The sequence below is a fragment of the Hippopotamus amphibius genome, chromosome 7 (assembly GCF_030028045.1).
Source record: "Hippopotamus amphibius kiboko isolate mHipAmp2 chromosome 7, mHipAmp2.hap2, whole genome shotgun sequence".
In the NCBI taxonomy this organism is placed as follows: domain Eukaryota; kingdom Metazoa; phylum Chordata; class Mammalia; order Artiodactyla; family Hippopotamidae; genus Hippopotamus; species Hippopotamus amphibius.
In genome coordinates, this window is record NC_080192.1 from 72368847 (window position 1) to 72387209 (window position 18363).

Genomic DNA, 18363 nt, shown 5'->3' on the forward strand with positions numbered 1-18363 from the left:
TTTCTCTCTCTCTTTCTTTCTTTCTTTCTTTCTTTCCTTCCTTCCTTCCTTCTTTCCTTCTTTCTTTCTTTCTTCTTCTTTCTTTCTCTTTCTTTCCTTCCTTCCTTCCTTCCTTCCTTCTTTCCTTCTTTCTTCCTTTCTTTTCTTTCTTTCTTTTCTTTCTTCTTTCTTTCTTTCTTTCTTTCTTTCTTTCTTTTCTTCTTTCCTTCCTTCCTTCTTTCTTTCTTTCTTTCAAGATTTATTTATTTATTTTTGGCTGTGTTGGGTCTTCATTGCTCTGTGTGGGCTTTCTCTAGTTGTGGAGAGCGGGGCTACTCTTTGTTGCAGTGTGTGGGCTTCTCATTGCAGTGGCTTCTCTTGTGGAGCACAGGCTCTAGGCACACGGGCTTCAGTAGTTGTGGCACATGGGCTCAGTAGTTGTGGCTCACGGGCTTAGTTGCTCCGTGGCATGTGGGATCTTCCCAGACCAGGGCTCAAACTCGTGTCCCCTGCGTTGGCAGGCGGATTCTTAACCACTGTGCCACCAGGGAAGTCCCTGGACCTCTTTTCTTAAGGTTGTCCTCCGTGCTGACATCTGTGTGCACTCCCTCTCTGACTCCACGTGAGTCTTCTTCCCCAGTGCTTCTCTCCTTCCCTCCTCTCCCTCTGTCTTTCTCTCTGTCTCTTTCTCCCCATCTCCCTTGGGAGTTTTCACTCTAATCCACGGCCTCCCTAAATCACCACCTCCGTCTCTGGGTCCACAGATCTAAATGCCTGTTCCATCCATCGAATGTAACACATTTCAACCAAAATTTCTCAACTTCTCATCCCCACCCCAAGCAGCCACCTTCTCATGACTTCCCAAGTCCATGGTTAAAGAGCTTTGTCTCTGAGATGCTCTGAAACTTCCACACCGCCCAGTCTTTACAACGCTTCAAACTTTCTCCCAAATTGGTACCATCTTTTCTGCTCCCACCCCTGTCCCTGCCCCCACTCCATTTTCTGCATTTTCTGGATTGTTCTGTGCCTTCATCACTGGTGCCTTATGCAAACACTGCAGAGGTGCCCCCCTGCTGCATGTGGAATGAAGCCCAGCAGGGCCAAACTTCTCCAGGGGGTCCCTCCTGTCCTTCCCCTCCCAGAACATTCCTCCCTAGTCTCCATCCTAACATTCCTCTTCCAGCGAGGCTCAGTGTGCAACCCACCTCCACACATTCCTCTGTCATGACCTCCGTGGGAGATCTCTTGTCTAAACTCCAAAAATAGGATGTCTGTCCCACACACTGGGCCTGACACACTCAGTCCTCTTGGCCTGTGTATTTGTCTTGTTTTCTCGACCACGTCGGAAGTTCCTGGAGCATCTCTGTGTTTCTTAGGATGGGGTCGTAAGTTCATAAGCTCAGGGGAGAGACAAGGAAGGCAAATACATGGGATAGAAAGGGGAGGAGTGATAGAGTCTAATAGAGTGAGAGGGCCCGTGTGGACCAAAGAAAAGCCAACTGCGGGGGGCATGGCCCTGCGGGCCACCAGTTTGAGACCCTCATCCAGGTGCCTTGCCCTGGCCAGCTAGTCCCTGAGTATTTCTTTGTTCTCCAGGGACAGCAGTTGGTCCCTTAGCATCTAGCAGAGGGAAGAGGGGCAGGGTGACCTGATTTCCTTGGCCTGGAGTAGACGGAGCAACCGTCCTCAGCAGCCCAGAGGTGTCACCTCCCCTTCTCACCCAGCCAGCTGTGCTGCACCTGATGTCAGGTGCTACCCCTTGGCTCGAGCTTCCTGTGAGATCTAACCAGCAGGAGCTTTTCTCACTCACAGACTAAAGAAAGAGTGGCCTGCCCCTCCCGCTCCTGTCCCAGTCAGAGCCAGCCCCAACACACGCACCCAGGGAGCACCTGCTGGGCAGCAGCTGCGTCGTCTGAAGCATGGGCTGAGCCTCATGTATGCACTGACCCGGGTGGTACAAGGACACACAGCGTGGATATGTGGGGTGGGGGTGGGGTGGAGACAAAAGGACCAGGAGGAGGACTTCCCTGGTGGTCCAGTGGTTAAGACTCTGTGCTCCCAATGCAGGGGGCCTGGGTTCAATCCCTGGTGGGGGAACTAGATCCCGCATGCTGCAACTAAGACCCGGCACTGCCAAATATATAGATAACTAAATATTAAAAAGAAAAAAGAAGAAGGACCCGGAGGAGAAGGGCGAAGACAGAGAGAAAGACTTAGGGACGGGAGACAGGGAGGGGGTTGACAAAGAGCACAGGGACACCCAATTTTGAGTCCTCCTGGGGCCAATCTCTCACATCTGCCCCTCCCCTCACTCTCTCCTCCCTCAGTGCAGCCACGCACCCCTACTCCCCAGGCTCCCGCCTCACCCCACTGCCAACCAGCTGAGCTACACAGGTGCCCAGACTCATCTGCTAGACCATGACTTTCATGAAGGCTCCCCCACGACCGCAGCCAGGACACACTCCAGACGGTTCTGGTGGGCCCTCCTCTGTCCATCCAGCTCTCTTTTCCACTGATCCACACCAGGAAAAATCCAGTCGGCCCAGTCTGGCTCTTCACCACCACCTCCCTTCCACGCTCCGGAGACAGTGGCCTCGCACTGTTCCCCGAGAAAGTCACCGACTTCCTCACAAACAGAGGCTGCTGCCACCTGTAATTGCCCCCTTTCCCTCCTCCCAGCAGGCCTGGGTGCAGCAGTCACCCTAATTCCACGGGTGAGAAGAAACTGGGGCTCAGAAGGTGTCGGTCACTTGCTGAGACCACGGGGCTTGTGAGCCACAGAGCCCCTGCCTCAGGTGAGACCCCTCCGTGCTCCTGCCCTGGAGGGCTTCCCACTTATCGGACTGAAACGAACAGCGTGAGCTCCCGGAGAACAAGGGCCAGGTTCTCTTTTTAGTGTGACAAACAAAAGGACAACTAGAGGGCAGAGCTAGGTAAACAGTTATGAGAAACATTCGTTAGTTCTGTGTTTGTTTTTAATCCATCCCGTTGCTGAAATTCATTAAAAAAAAAAAACCAACAAAAACTGAACTTCATCCCCTTTGGCAGACAGCACCATGCTGTCCTCCTAAAAGGCACTGAAAGAGCAAAGACACCAAGCGAGTGGGGCCTCAGTCCCGGGCAGCCGCCAGCTGGAATGTTCTGGAATGTTCTCATCCTGGTTCCTTCCTGAGGTGGCAGACCCTCTAGGGAGTGGAGCTCTGTGTTTGTTGTTTCTTTCTTACCACCAGCACAGGACCAGCAGGACCACGACTTACGTTTTCCGACATGTGATTTATGTACTATTTATGTTTCATGATCTGTGTCTTGTCTGAAAGCTCCAAAAACAGTTTCTACCCGGAATATTGGTACATCAGCGTGGGAGGTGGAGACACAGCACCGACTGCCCTTCTCCACAGTATTATTATCTGCTTAGCAAGACAGAAGAGTGTAACCGGGCAGAGCTAAGTCAGACTCCATGTTAGATCTGTGTCTTTGACTTTTTTTTTCTAATTAATTAATTTACTTTATTGGCTCTGTTGGGTCTGTGTTGCTGTGCGCGGACTTTCTTTAGTTGCGGTGAGTGGGGGCTACTCTTCATTGTGGTGCGCGGGCTCCTCATTGCCGTGGCTTCTCTTGTTGTGAAGCACGGGCTCCACCAAGGAAGCCCTGCTTCTTTGACTTTAACCTTTGCTTTTTGCCGCTTTCGTTATTATAATCACACATGATGGCCCGCCTGGGGGAACACTGCCCCTCTGCCTGAACGTTAAACTTAAGTGCCTCCCATCAGCTCACACGCAGACACTCTGCCCCGCCCACCTGTGTGAATGGCTGAAATTAACATCTCCCCTCCCGGAGGCTGGTCATTCCCCAGATCTTTTGTAACACTGATGGCCCTTTCACTTTGCTTCCTCACAGCCTCTCCCTCTCTGATTCTATAAAACAAACTGGCATCCAGACCCTGATAAACTGGTTTTTTGAAGACCCTAGTTTGCCGTCTTCTCAGTTGGCTGGCTTTCCCAATAAAGTCGGATTCCTTGCCTCAACACCTCGTCTCCGATTCATTGGCCTGTCGTGCGGTGAGCAGAGCAAGCTTGGACTCGGTAACAAGAGGAAGCTCCAAGGTCCCAGGGCCGACTTTACCAGCAGGGACTGCCATGGGTCACAGTTGGACTCTCAATGCCAGGCCCTGAGTTGGTGGTCATCCGCCACTGTAACCAGGGCTCCGGGAACCCCAGTCCTCAGAGCCTGCCTCTCAGTACCAAAGTTCACCCTAAGCCCAGATTTATCGTCTTGATTTCCTAAATTGTGAGGTTTCTGGACAAAATGAAGAGATAACCAAGCTTTGGAAATTCACTGTTGAATTCCGCTCACTGCCCCTGGGCAGCTCCTGCCACCCTGCTCATAGCAACCTGCCCTGGCCTGCCTCTCCCTCAGCAGCTCGGAGCCCTCAGCCACTCCTGGCCCAGCAACCATCAGGAAGAGGTGGCACCTGCACACCCCCTGCGGGCAGCCCTTCATCTCTCCTCATTCACATAAGGCACTCCTGCTGGCCGGCTTTCCCAGGCCAGGAGCCCTCCAGGCGCTCAGCTGAGCAGAAAAGAATTGGAAAAGAATTGCATCACAGGCCAGTGTGATAAGAGCAATCACAGAGGTATGCACAGAGGTGAGGCCCCAAGCAGAGTGAGAGGAAGTCTTTGGGAGGTGGAGGTGGCCCTGTTAAAGGAATGAAGGACAGATAGAAAACACTGAACTAGAAAGCTGCAAAGGGCAGGCCCAGGCTCAGGTACTGCCTGGAGCATGACATCCAGCGCGTAGCCACTAACCCCACCTGGGCCTCTGCTTCATAATGAAGCCAAGAAACCTTGTCTGCTCATCAGAGCTGGCTGAGGCCCGCATTTGTTTACAGCTTAATCCTTATCTGATCCTGGCTGGAAGGGAAGCTCTTCTTTTATGCTTTCGGACTATGGCTTTCCACCTGCAAGTCCCAACAAACACTTCAGAATAAAATGAAATAAAAAAGGAAATATCAGAGCACATCTAACATAGTATTATTTCTTGAAACTCTTGTTTCAGTTATATATGTGTGTGTGTGTGCGCGCGCGTGCGTGTGTGTAGATGAGTGTGTAAATTGGATCGTAATGTAAAAAAAATTTCTTACTGAGCGTTGTGGTTTTAAAAGGTTAAGAAACATTGCTTTAAGGGAAAACATCCATCCATTAACTATTAAACAAATACTATCAAAAACTGTATCTTGTCCTAGGGTAGAGAAAAAAGCAAGACTTGGCTCCCACACTTAAGCTCTGGATCCGGGGGTGAAAAGACAAACACACCACTAGGACAGGATGTGAAAAACCACACTGACAGAGGGGTGTGCCCAGCGCCTGCCAAACCACGCCTATGCCCGGGGTCCCAGAGCTCCCAATTGAGGGTTGGGGTGTGAATAAAGAGCTGCAGGAGCTGGTGTGACCGCCCAGGGGCAGGGGCTTTTCGGCAACTGCTGGGGAAGGACGCAGGGGAAATGATGCTGGGCAGGAATGGAAAGATCAGAAGCAGCCAGCTGAGGACGTTCCCCTGTAGGAGATGTGGGATTATTCCTATGGTTTCAAAAAGGGGATGACACGGGGCAGGGGCTTGGAGGTCAGGATGGGGGCGGGGGATGCGCAGCAGCTTGAGGACCAGATGTTGCATTTGTCCCTGGTTCAAGGATTTTTCAGTTTTGAACACTGGTCCTGATGACACCTTAGGAAAACAATTAACTGTTCCCTAGTCTGATTGGAATATTCATATTTAGCTTTTCATTGTTTCTGCCTTGCTGTCCAGCTAGACCCAGCATTGGTGTCTGCCCACCAGGCTCATCATCAGCCTTCTTTCCTCTCTGTCCCTGCTGAGCACCAGACCCTCAGCCCCGGGGAAGGGACAGGTACAGGGAGAAGTGCCTTCCCCAATGCCTCTCCTTACACACCTTAAGGGCTGCCTGCAAGCTGACTGAGAAAGATACAGTAGGGCTGCCGTCTGATTTTCAGCTCAGCAAACAGGGAGTGGCCTCTGTTTCTGCTTATAAAAGTAGAAATGGGAGAGAAAGCAAAACCAACCAAAGGAGCTAAGATTTTATTTCCCCTTTATGCAGTAACAGTTTTATCTGTACATCCAGAATATGGTGTCTGCCTTTTCCTAGTAATCTCTCTGAGCCCAGTGATTGGAAAGGGACTAGGCAAATATCGATATGCAGTTACCAAAGGGCTAATTTTTAGAGACTGGGAATCCGCTTTCTCTCCATGATATTCACCTTGACTTTGAACTCTTTTTTTTTTTTTTTTTCTTAGCTGCACTGCTCAGCATGTGGGATCTTAGTTCCTGGACCAGGGATCAAACCCGTGCCCCCTGCAGTGGAAGCACAGAGTCTTAACCACCGGATAGCCAGGGAAGTCCCTGAACTCTTACTAAGAGGTACCCAAGAGAGTTACAATGTGCCCTTCTATGTTGTCCATTCTTCTGCAAAGGCTGCTCTCCTTGGCTCCCCACACACAAGCCCCTCTCTACACCTCTGCTCTCTGTGGGTTCTGCTGCCTGGAATTCCTTTGCCCATGTACTACTCCTACCTGAATCCTACCTACCGAGATGTGGTTCAAATCCCATCTCCTCCAGGAAGCCAACCCACAAGGAGGGCTTAGAATTCCTAACAATCTTTATCCTTTTAAATCTTTATGAATAAGGGACTCATTCATTTCCCTATTTTTATAACCTCATAGTGTTAAATGTTTATCACTGAGATCGCAGATTCCTGGAACCCAGAGACACTACCTCATACTTCTGCGCCTGGCACAGAGCTGAGTATATAATGGGATCTCAGGATTGATCTAACACAAATCTGATACAAAATCTGAGTTCAAGTCTTTGGGACCTTGGGAGCTTCCTTAATGCTGCTGGGCCATGACTTCCTCTCTTGTAAAACTAGGATAGGAATAGTACCTACAATTCAGAGATGTTGCAGAGGTTAAATGAAACTATAGGAAAATGTTTAACACACAGCAAGGGATCGATTATTTACTATAAATTGGTAAGACAGAAGTCAAAGGACATTCTTTTTTATTTGCTTATTTCTATATCTATTTAATTTTAGGGTTTTCCCAATCCTCGTGAGTTTTATTATATTTATATTTATTTTTGAAGTTTGAAACGTTACCATGATTCCAAAGGCAAATCAGAACAAAAAGCTATTTCAGAGAAGTGTCATTCCCCTCATTTCCTTTCTTCCTTCCATCCTGTTCCCACTATGCCTGGCAGGTAACTAATCTCATTAGGGTTTGTTTGTTCCTCTTTCTGATTCTTTTTCCTTGAATAAATAGGTAAATGTCTTTATTTCCTCCACTCAAATGATATTCTTAAGACCATGTTCTTTTGAGACCACACTCTTAGAACCCTAGCCATCTTCGCACTTCTGCCTGGGGGGTGTTGCAAGCAGGAGCTCCATGACAATGGGGTTAGCTGGTGCTGATCCTCAAGGGATTAGTCATGGTGAGAATGAGCTGACATTCCTCACTCCACTGGCTCCACAATACTTGCCCCAGGTCCCAAAGGTAGCTCTGTGTCTGATAATGGGGCCACAGCCCCATCCCTGCTACTTGAGAGCTGCTGCTACTCCGAGGCCAAAGGGAAAGTTTTGTGCCCTGATGTGGCATCCCCACCGAGCCCACCGTGGCCTGCCACTTCTGAGAGGGCAGCAATGCCAGGTTGCCTGAGTAAAAAAATATATAAGATTGGATTTTAAAATAACCACACTCAGTAGTTTCCTTGCAAAGGCACCCCAAGCACGTGCAGCATCCCTGTGACTTTCACTCATGATGGGAAAACAGCACTTTATGTTTCTAATCCTTATTTCCCGTGAGAGCTGAGGAATCAGGGTTGAAAGGTCCCTGAGTACTTCTCCTCATTTCAAGGAGGAAAACAACCTGAATAAATAGAAGTGCCCAGCCATAGGGAGCCGGCCAGAGGAAGCGGACGCCACAGCTGGAGGTATTCATTGGAAAAAGCAGTGGGAGGAGAGGATCTTGACTTGGAGTCAGGCTGTCCGCAAGTCAGCTCTGAGGCTGTGACTCACCGCGAGGAAAAGGAGTGCCCTGTATTCCGGGGGAGGCTGCTTGCTCCAAACAGGGGATCGGTGGCCAAGGCAGGAAATGAAGCAATCCAAGACTAATCAGCAGCCGCGGGGCAGGCCGAGCTGGAAGCCCAAGTCAGCCCCAACTACTGCTGCTTGATATTGACCCTGTGCCCCCGAGGGACAAACGAGACGAAAGAGACGGGATTTGGGGAGGAAGGGAGTCGCGCTCTATCCTGGGCAAGTAGCTCCCCCTCTGCCCTTCTTAGTTTCTCACTGTAAGATGAAGGGGGACGCCTGGCAGCCAGCATCCCAGCTCAGCCCGGGGCCATGCTTTATTTTATCGCAATTAAAAAAACAAATGAACTCAGGTGCTTTTGCACAAGGCTGGGCTTCCGGTTCACCATCGCCGCTATAATTCCTCATCATCTCACCCTAAGTCGGCATCCCACATTGAGGCTCACTGCCTGCCTCTGAAGTTATTTGAAATGGCAACTCCTGGACAAGCTGCACCCCGAGTTTCTTCCAGCTCTGGGGCTCTAGGATTCTGTGCCCTGGAAACACAGATTTTTGAACAATGAGTGGAAACAGGGCAAACAGGCTGCCCTGAGAAGGAAATGATCCTTCACCCCAGCATGCTAAGGAGGGCAAGCGTGGCAGGGCACCAGGGCTGGCATACGCCAGGCAGAAGCCACGCGGCTTAGAGAGAATTCAAAACAGCATTTTTTTTTAACAGTCTCCTGGTGCATCTTGTTTCTCTAGGGCTGCCACCGCCGCCAGCAAGTGGGCATCACGCCCAACCTACAGTGGGCAGTGAGGGAGCTAGGTACCCATCTGTCCAGTTTCCTAAGCAGGTGGCTGGTATCATGGTGCCCAGGCTCCGGCTGCCCTCTGCTGGGCAAGTACAGAAGCTGCTTCCCAAGGGAAGGAGGCGCCCCTCTCCTGGAGTCTCCGCATTTGGGAGGTGGGAAAGGTCTTCCATTTTTGTGCCACCTTCCCAGGAAGGCTGGGGAAGTTATCCGTGCCTCCTACAAGGTCTCCAGTAAGACAGTCTCAGGACACTTAAGTCTTCTGCACTTAATGAGAATGATTTTTCTGACATAGGGTCTGACCCAGCGATGTGCCCCGTAAGTGTTAATGGAATAAATGACTAGCTCAGCAGTTACCCAAGGTAGAAACCATTCCTGGCAGTTTATTGTGCCTTTCTGAAATTCCTGTCTCTAGTAGTCAGTTCCTTCTACTTGGTTCTCCCAGTTCCAAGCTGCTTCTACTGGAGATCCAACCTAACCTTCTTTCTTGGGGATCCTGGAGGCTCCTCTCTTCTAATCCCTCAGCCCAGCTCCCTCTTCCCAGCCAAGATGCTTACAAATCACGGTAGATCTAGTTCACAGCTTCTCCCCTTTCTCTCTCTCTTTAAATGTTTCCTTCTGTCTCCCTTTTGGACACCGAGATTCTCATTTGGCCTATAGTTCTTTGGACTTAAAGGTAGTCTCTTCTTCCCAAAGCAGCCTCAGGCTTGGTTTTCTTTCACTCATTAATTATTAACTGTTGTTACTTGACACTTGTAAATAATGTGGTCCAGGAGGAAGGGCTGGAAAGGACCGCTGGGACCCCCTGGAGGGAGCCTGGGAGAAGGCCAAGTTCTGAGAAGGCAGGGCAGAGGGCCTCGGCTTCAGGCCCCTTAAGAGGATGCTCAGTGAACGCTGAACTTTTCTTCAAGCCTGTCTCAGGTGTTACCTAACCAAACCACACACACGTGTGTGTGTGTGTGTGTGTGTGTGTGTGTAAGAGAGTGTTCCTTAAGTTTTTTCCTATTATGCCTATTTCTCTTACAATTTGTTTTTCCTAATCAATAATAGGGATGTAACTTTTTTTTAAGCTAGGTGACATACATGGTGTTAAAAAATAAGCTGAGACATATTTGAGCAAAAATCAGTTCAAATCCAGCAGCATCCAATCGGGCAGATAGAAAGGAGCCCCATGTAGCTGTACAAAATGAAAAAGTCTTATAGGCACAAAGGAGCAGGAACAAGAAGTTATACTGGGCAAAAAAGCAGATTGGTTATTGCAAGGTTACTCCCCTTCAGGGGACAGCAGGGGTCTACCAGGCAGATGACCTCCCTGGTGTTGGTCAGGCAATTCTTGATTGGCTGGGCTATGATTCCATCTCTGGGAAATCCAAAAGTATAAATAAGTTTCAGTTTGGTGATGTGGGGTTTAGCATGAGCGACTCCATCTTGGGCCTGTCGTCTTGTTTTTAACAATTGGTAGGAAAAATTCAAAGGACTGAACAGAGTCAGTAGGAAGTTGTGTTCACTCCCACTCCTTTCCCCACGTTCCCCTGCCTGCAGAAAGCCTGCTGCCATTTTCTTGTGGATCCTTATAGAAACATATAGAAATGTGAATATACAGACATACGGGTATAACCAGTCAATACTTATTGAGCACCTGCTATGATCCAAGCACTGTTGTTGTACAAAATATACAAAAATCCTTGCTCTTGGGAACTTGCCTTCTGATGAGAGGTGAGGGGATCAGGCAACAGAGGCAATAAATCAGTCCAATCTATGATGTGTTATATGTTGATAAGTGCAATAGAAAAAAATGTAAGCAGGTCAGAAAGCTGGGGCGTGGTTCTGACTGCCCTTCCCCTCTGCTGTCCCGGCCACATCCTGAGAACCTGGGGCTGCCAGGGCGGGTCATGCCTTCTCCACACTCCTTGGTGCTGGTGGGCTTGCCCTGCAGGACCAGGTGGGACTGTAGCCGGTCCTGGGAGGTCTGCTGGAGACCCTCCAAAGCAGGTGTTGGGATGGGGACTGCTCATCTTCATTTATCCTGGGTCACAGTTTATGAATATTTTTCTGGCTTTAAATAAATGTCACCAGAATTCTCTACATCAGTAGTTCTCAAAGTGTGGGCCGTGGATCAGTAGTTTCAGGACCAGTAGTTTCAGGACCAGTATCATCTGAGAACTTGTCAGAAATGCAAATTCTTCAGCCCCTTCCCCAAGTCCCACAGGGTCATAAACTCTAAGGTTGGAGTCCCAAATTCTGTGGGGTCTTTTGTTGCTGTTGTTGTTGTTTTGTTTGTTTTTTTTTGGCCACATCACACAGTTTGCAGGATCTTAGTTCCCTGACCAGGGATTGAACTCAGGCCCTCAGCAGTGAGAGCTCAGAGTCCTAACCACTGGACTGCCAGGGAATTCCCACTAAAATCTGTGTTTTAAATAGCCATAACATCTGCTCTACAGCAATGCTTTACCAGTTCGCATTCCTAACAGCTATGGTCATAAGCACACATTTTCTTGAGTTATGCATTTTTTAACAAAATCTTTTCCAAATTAAATCCTAGGCTAGGGATAGAGATTATATATTAACAAGTAAAAGATAAATCTACTTTAAATGGAGTATATATAATCTATAAAAATTTTGAATCAATAAAAATAGAAGTAAAAGATAAATCTTAGAGTTCAATTATTTGAAAATAAGGATCAATTCAATTGATTCTCAAGGACTTAATCTGCCAATCTGTCATGTAAGAAAATTCATTCAACTTCTTGGGTGACCTAGTCTTAAACTCTTACCCCTAAATTCTATGTTATCAAAAAACAACAGAAGTTGGAAATAAATGAGGAATAATTAAAAACTGACAATCTAGGTTGCTAAAATACAAATAAATGTAACATATTTCTATTCCTCTTTACAGTTTACAGAAGAAGAGAATGGTATTGATGGTCATTAGGCTGTATTCTAGGTAGTGTTGAAAGCACTTGGTACCTAATTTTATCACAGCCACACAAACAAGAAACTATTAGAAGAGGGGCTTCTCTGGTGGTCCAGTGATTAAGAATCTGCCTTCCAATGAAAGGGACGCGGGTTCGATCCCTGGTTGGGGAATTAAGATTCCCTCTTGCCAGGGGGCAACTAAGCCCACACGCTGCAACTACTGAGCCCACACACCACAATTATAGAGAAGCCCACATGCTGCAAACATCCCATATGTAGCTACCAAGAGCTGACACAGCCAAATACGTAAAAAATATTAAAAAATAAATATAACGTTAAAAAAAAGAAACTACCAGAAGAATTTTTTTTCTTTTTAAGGTTTTTATTTTGAAATAATTTTAGATTTACAAAAAGTTTCAAAATGAAGTCTCATACAGTGTTCACCTACATTTCCCAAATCTTAACATTTTACCACATTTATTTATCATTCTCTCTCTTTTCCTTCCTACATCCCACCTTCCTTCTTTCCTTCCTTCCTTCCTTCCCTCCCTCCCTCCCTTTGCTCTTTATCTCTTTTTATATTTACACATTTTGAGGGGAACTGTTTGAAAGTAAACTGCAAGCAGGATACCTCTTTACCTCTACACACCTCAGCATAGATAGTTTGTAAATACTGTATTCCAGAAGAATATTTTTAATTTACAGATGAGCAAACATGCTCAGGAAGCTTAAGGATCTTGCCTACTATACACCTATCGAACGAGAGGAACTGGAATTGGATTCTTTAATCTCGGTCTGTGCTCATTTTACTGAAAGCCACATTTGTAGATACTGGTGCTTATCCGAGCCTAATCCCTGGAGTACTAGGATTCTTTGGAGAGAGAGAGGCTTAGGGAGGGAGATAAGTCTTGGCCAGAGTCCATCTCACAGGGGGTCAGGTGGGATCCCATACACGCCTTATGGCTATTTTGCCAGCTCTGCATCCCTTACCAGAGGAATAAGATCTATTATGGCAGGAATGGACAATTGGAGTCCTAGATAGGGCCTCCTACAGCCAAGATAATAACCTAAACACAATTCCATACCCCAGGGGAAACTGCAGAAATTAGTTCCATAAAGATTTGGAAGATGCAGGGCTTTAATGGTTTCTATGACATCTGCATTTCCCTTACCTGTCTGGTCAGTGTCACAGGGCAGTGGTGATGGGGAATGAAGGTAAGTCAACACAGACATCCTCTGGGTGTGGAATTGCCTATCCCGCCCAGAGCACTTCTGCCAGGAGAGAGGGCACCCACACTCAAGGGGAGGAGGTTACACAGGGAGGGCTTGTACAGAAGGGGGTGGGACTCTTGGGGGGCACCTTGGAATTCTGCCTGCCACCCCTCCTCCTGCTTAGAATGCGGCTGCCAGCTCTAAGCTGTTTAGCTGCGTTGCAGCCTGGACACCAAGCGTGGGCCATGTTACCCCATTGGTGTTTTGGTGTCGCCCTGCGCAAGGACCACAGGGATCAGCCACCTCTGACTCTTCATGCTTTTATTCTCTGTGTGAGTAATAAACTGCCTAATCTGAAAATGGGTTCCTTCTTTCTTTTTTAAAATTCTTATCGGAGTATACTTGATTTACAATGTTGCGTTAGTTTCAGGTGTACAGCAAAGTGAATCAGCCATACGTATACATATATCCACTCTTTTTTTAATTAATTTATTTTTTGGCTGCTTTGGGTCTTTGTTGATGTGCTTGGGCTTTCTCTAGCTGTGGCCAGCAGGGGCTACTCTTTGTTGTGGTGCGCGAACTTCACATTGCAGTGGCTTCCCTTGTTGTGGAGCGCAGGCTCTAGGTGCAGGGGCTTCAGTAGTCACAGCATGCAGGCTCAATAGTTGTGGCACATGGGCTTAGTTGCTCCGCAGCATGTGGGATCGTCCCGGACCAGGGCTCCAATCCCTGTCCCTTGCATTGGCAGGCAGATTCTTAACCACTGCGCCACCAAGGAAGTCCCTCCACTCTTTTTTAGATTCTTTTCCCATATAGATCATTACAGAGTATTGAGTAGAGTTTCCTGTGCTATACAGTAGGTCCTTTAAAAAAAAAACTAATTAATTTTATTTATTTATTTATTTATTTATTTATGCACTGGGTCTTCATCGCGGCATGCGGGTTCTAGAGTGTGCGAGCTTAGTTGTAGTAAGTGGAATCTTAGTTCCTTGAGCAGGGATGGACCCCAGGCCACCTGCATTGGGAGCACAATCTTAACCACTGGGCAACCAGGGAAGTCCCTACAGTAGGTCCTTATTAGTGGCTCATTCTTTTTTCTTTTTTTTTTTTTTTAATATTTATTTATTTGGCTGGGCCAGGTCTTAGTTGTGGCATGCATGATCTTTAGTTGTAGCATTCGAACTCTTAGTTGCAGCATGTGGGATCTAGTTCCCTGGCCAGGGATGGAACTCAGGCCCCCTGCACTGGGAGCACAGTCTTACCCACTGGACCTCCAGGGAAGTCCCTGGCTCATTCTTTCTTTATCAGTCAAACTTGTCAGCCAGGCCTTGCCTGTGCCTGATATTTCACAGCTGCTTAGGGACGGCTCGTCACTTGACAGGCAGATACTGGGCCTGTCGAGGGGAGGAAGCAATTGTCCACCAAAAGAACTGCAGGTCGTGGTCAAAGTGTCCAGCAGGAGCTGGGGGACAGACATGGGACTGGATTCTCCTTGTGCTGCATCAGGTGAGACAAAACTTAAAGCTGGCTAAAGGAGAGCTTGTTGATGTGGGAGCACAGCCGTGTGATACGGGATTTGCCCTCTGGCAAGGAGCTGGAGGTGGTGCTGACACTCTATTTCATTGGTTCATGGGAGCTCAGAAAAGCCATGATCCCCAGCAGGTGAAGTAGAACTGCCAGAACCACCATGGCAAATAGTGAGTGAAGGACTCAAAGGCTTGGAGAAGTGGGTATGCTGGAGTAGACCTACTACCGAGGACAGAAAACCCACAGGAGGACCTGGAGAACATTCTGTGTACCCACGTGAAAAGGATGTGCTGGTGAGAAGGGCCACCAGCATCCTTGAGAAGCCCAGCAGTGGCTGCCCCTCTAGGCCGGGGCTGGTGGTGGGAGACCCTGTTCCAGACAGACCTGTGCTCCTCTATGAGTGGGGGTGATGGAATCCTGAAACAGAGGCCAGGTGACAACACACCACTCTCAGAAGCAAGGTGGTGAGATGGCTGTAACACATGCAAGATCAGACCTAACACATGGTGCCCAGAGGCATATCTTCTGGGAGAGAATCACAAAGACGGAATAGAGCATAGCATTCCCACGGGGCAGGATAGAGCTTTATATAACCAGAGGGAATCAGGGTGGATGATAACAGCTCAAGGCAGCCATCCCAATACAAAAATGTGACCTGCTGCCGGTTTTCAGAACTTTGGTTGACAGGGAGGCCAGGTTGCTTAAGGAAGGGTCATACAATATCATGGCAAATGTATGGATATATATAGGAATGATCCCCTGGGGGTCGTGTGCTTAAGTAACTAGACACTGAGGACAGGGGTATAACCAGATATTTCAAGGACTGTTGGAGACAGGATCTGAGGTAACACGAGGTTTAAGGGTTTATAATTGTATTCTGATTATCTAGGAGAATGTCTTTGTTCTTAGTACACATATACTGAAGTACTTAGGAGTGATGATTTGTGATATCATCAGCATACTCTCAAATGGTTCTGAGGAAGTCATGATTGCATTAATAGGCACATAGTTATGGAGAGAGACAAGAGATGTGTAAAATGTTAACAATTGTTGAATCTAGATGAAACGTATATAGGTATTCATTGCCTTATTCTTTGTGCTTAAAAAAGTTTCAAAATAAAACACTAAACTATTGGAAAGAAAGAAAGAGAGAGGGAGGAAGGGAGAAAGAAATCCGAAGGTTTGGGCTTTCCCTGGCAGTCCAGTGGTTAGGACTGTGGCTTTCACTGCTGTGGGCCAGGTTCAATCCCTGGTTGGGGAACTAAATCCCGCAAGCCATGCATCACAGCCAAAAGGAAAAAAAAAAAAAAAATCCCGAGGTTTGAAGCATTACAAGGGCCAGGTAATAACAGAGTCCTGGCCCAGACCTCCAAAGCGGCTCCACCATGTCCACGGCTCCACCATGTTCATGGACCCACCTGATGGTCACAGAATTGGGGCGGACTTAACAGATGGAAGAATCCCCACATGGTCCTTAGCCTGTGGGGAAAGAGCTGTCACAGCGGGCAAGGTCAAGTGGAAACCTCTGAAACTGCTTCCCCATACCAAAATCACAACTCACAAATAATACCACATCTTGGGGTGGGGGTGGGTGGTGTGGCACAGATTAGTGACACCCATAGAGATGAAGGAATGCAGACGTGGAGATGGCTCTCAGACCCCCATGTAATCACATCTGCTTCTTGCACAACCGGATGTATCCTAGCAGAAGACGGTGAGTGACTGCAAAGGCAACCAAAGAATAGCCCCAGCAGTTACAACGGCCTTGCCTGAAGAGGTACCCAGGTGTCTTACTTAGGCAGATGACCAGCATATCAGGTGTGCCGTATGGGTCAGTGATCTGGCAAACGGTTCTTTTGCATCCCTATCAGGAAGCATTTATAGTCTTGCCCCAAGGCAGAACTCTCTCATCCTCAGGTTCTGGTCAAAGAGGGCTTGCGGGGAATTAAGGTCCCTGAGAGTACATCCGGGTTAGGTTAAAAAAAGAAAATTCTTGCAGGAGTAGAACGACCAAAAGTGTTTACAAGGAATTGCATTCGCATGCAACCCTTCTGGAACACAAACTCTGGGAAGTTGTGTTCACTTCTGGTACCCTTCTCCCTCAGGATGGACTGACTGGGCAAGAGACCAAAACAGCAACAAAAGGGGTTAATTCTGCGAGCCTTTCGGGCTGTCTCCCAAGACCCAGCTTTCTCTCCTGCCCTGGGGCCTGATCACATCTGGCAGATATTTGCATTTATAATGTAAAACTTCCTCCCCTGCCTTTCTAAACAAGAAAGCTGTTCCTTCCAGCCTAAAATTAAGCAGGGACCTCTTCCCATCTTCCTATCCATTGGCCCTTAAGCTCCCGTCCCCCCACCACCAGCATTCCAGGGGCCCTTGACCCTCAGCCTCTGAGGCTCAGCCTGTGCCTCCGACAGTTAACCTGCCCTGAAGGTTATGTGAGTCCAGCAGACCCAGGCAGGTGCTTCAGAGCTGCCCAATTTCCTCTAAAGAATATTTTAACCTTTCTTCCTGGAGACAGCTTCCTGCTCATTACTGAGGCATGAGTAATCTTTTAGGCAGCCGGGTCACAAGTTGTAAGAAGCAGGAAAATCTCTGGTTATTTAACAACCTAAGGTGTCCTCTTACTGTATATTCTCTTTCTCCATCATTTGCACACAAGTACTTCGATGGACGGTTGATTAAGTCTGCCCATATGGGAGCCGACTGTATTCACTGTACCACACCATTTTATGTAAGAGACTTAAGCATCCCCGGGGCGGGGGGGGGGGGGGGGTGCTCCTGGGACCAGTCCCCCAAGGACACCCAGGAAGGACTATAGAGGGTGTGCGCTCAACAGAACTTCAGGAAATTCTAAAGAATATACTTTAGACAGAAGGAAAGCAATCCAGAAAAAAGATCAAAGATGCAGGAAAGAATGAAGAACATTGATGGTGTAAAACAATAAAACTGGGACTTCCCTGGTGGTGCAGTGGTTAAGAATCTGCCTGCCAATGCAGGGCACATGGGTTCCATCCGTGGTCTCGGAAGATCCCATATACCACGAAGCAACTAAGCCTGTGCACCACAACTACTGAGCCTGCTCTCCGAAACTACTGAAGCCTGAGCACCTAAAGCCCATGCTCCACAACAAGAGAAGCCACCGCAATGAGGAGCCTGTGCACTGCAGTGAAGAGTAGTCCCCACTCACCACAACTAGAGAAAGCCCGCACACAGCAATGAAGACCCAACGCAGCCAATAAATAAATAAAATATTTAAAAAAATTAAAACTGTCTGCTGGGCTTAAAACAGCAAGATGAACATGTAAGAGGGAGAGGAAGTGAGGTTCATGTATTCAAATATCCTTGTGTGGTTTGAAGGACCATAAAGCTATTCACTTTAGATTTTACTAAATTAATAATGAATGTCAAAATATCTAGGGTAAAAATTATTAGGCTAAAAATATAAATCCCATTCTTGTAAAAATTGAGAAAGTAATTAGAAAAAATATTTAATCGATCCAAAAGAAACCAGAGAGGAATAAAAATAGAAAAGAAAGCAAATAAAGCACAAAATAAGATGGACAAAATAATCCAAAGATATTGCTAATTACCGTATAAATTGTAAAAGAGTATATAAAATACAAATGACTAAAAATCTTCGCTTAAAAAAGACAGAGGGCACTCCCTGGTGGTCCACTGCTTAGGATTCCATGCTTTCACTGCAGGGACTGGGTTTGATCCCTGGTCAGGCAACCAAGATCCCGCAAGCCGCTCCGCCAACAAACAAACAAATAAACAAAAGATTGTCAGAATGAATTACAGAAAATACAGTGTTCTATTGTTGACATGAAATATCTA